The sequence below is a fragment of the Cebus imitator genome, unplaced genomic scaffold (genome assembly GCF_001604975.1).
Source record: "Cebus imitator isolate Cc_AM_T3 unplaced genomic scaffold, Cebus_imitator-1.0 Scaffold263, whole genome shotgun sequence".
Classification (NCBI taxonomy): domain Eukaryota; kingdom Metazoa; phylum Chordata; class Mammalia; order Primates; family Cebidae; genus Cebus; species Cebus imitator.
In genome coordinates this window covers 1,519,016-1,520,713 of record NW_016107578.1, presented here as the reverse complement: position 1 = coordinate 1,520,713, position 1,698 = coordinate 1,519,016, and positions in this window count along the sequence as shown.

Here is a 1,698-nt window from a genome sequence, read left to right as displayed (position 1 = left end):
TTCACCTCCTGGGTTCAAGTGATTCTCCTGCCTCAGCCTGCCGAGTAGCTGGGATTACAGGCGCATACCACCACACCTAGCCAATTTTTTGTATTTTTGGTAGAGATGGGGTTTCACCATGTTGGCCAGGCTAGTCTCGAACTCCTCAAGTGATCCATGTGCCACAGCCTCCCAAAGTGCTGGGATTACAGGCATGAGCCATTGCGCCTGGCCTGGATTTTTATTTTTGAGGCCCTGTGCAAATCCTGCCATCCAGTGTACATTCTTTCCTTTTTCCTTTTGCCTGTCTTAATTTGCCCAGTATTTTTTGTGAAATGACACGTACTGTTTCCAGTATCTCTAAGTAGTACATTTTATTGTTTCTTTGTTTGAATATTCCACAATTCATCTAAGTATCTTATATTGATGACCATTGGACTTTGCAGTTCAGGGTTATTGTGATGAACACTACTATGAGCGCATTTCTGGTTGGGCACAGTGCCCGTATTTCTCTGGGATGCATATCCTGGATAGAAATTGCTGGGTTCCTGACAGAAAGTGCATATGAGATGCATTTGTTCATTTTCAGTTGACACTGCCAGTTTTTGACAGTTTATATTCCAACAAACTTGTGTGGCATTAGACAAGACGATGCTCACATTGCCCTCCTTGTCTTACTGATTGTGTACTCTGCGTGTGAGCCCTTTGAGTGGATATGTTTTGTCGATATTTTCTCCCACTCTGTGGCATGCCTCTTCATGTTCACTGATTCTTTGGCCATGTTCAGATGACTGATTAGCTTATCAAAGACATTCTTCCATTTCTTTATGGTGGCTTTGATTTCTAATATTTCCCTCTGATTCTTTGAGTCTCCATTTTTCTGCTGATAATGCAGGGCAGATGAGCCCTCAGATTGGGGGTTAGCCCAGGAGGGTTCTTGACTTTGCTTAGGAAAGAATTCGAGAGCCAGCTGACAGTAAAAGAAATTGGCTTTATTGAAGCAGCAGGCCACAGCCACAGCAGAGTGGCTGCGCCTTACAGAGCAGGGCTGACTCAGGTTATATGCCCAGAGCAGCATCATATGGGCAGTTGGCTAGCAGTATTTATACCCATTTTTAATTACATGCAAATTAAGGGATGGGTATTCAGATAGCTCTAGAAAAGGAGTGGTAACTTCCAGACAACTGACAATGCATTGACAATATTGGCTACCACCACTGTCCATTTTCAGCTCTTGCTTTTAATTCAAAAAAAACTCTGTACCCATTAAGCAATCACTCCTCAACACTTCTGCCTTCAACTCCTGCCAACTTGTACGTGGTGTCCATGAATTTTGTCATAAGTAGGATCATAAAATATGTATTTTTGTGTGTGTCTGCCTTATTTCATAAAGTAATGTTTTCAAGGCTGATCTATGTTGTAGCATATATCAAAATTTCATTCCCTTTTATGGTTTAATAATACTCTGTTGCATATATGTGTCTCGTTTTATTCATCCATCTATTGATGAACATTTGAGTTGTTTCTACCTCTTGGCTATTGTGGATCATGCTGATACGTATATGTATATGTGTGTGTGTGTGTGTGTGTGTGTGTGTGTGTGTGTGTGTGTAGGTATATATATATATGTTTGGTTTTGTTTTGTTTTGTTTTGTTTTTGACAAAGTCCTGCTCTGTCACCCAGGCTGGAGTGCAGTGGTGCAATCTTGGCTCACTGCA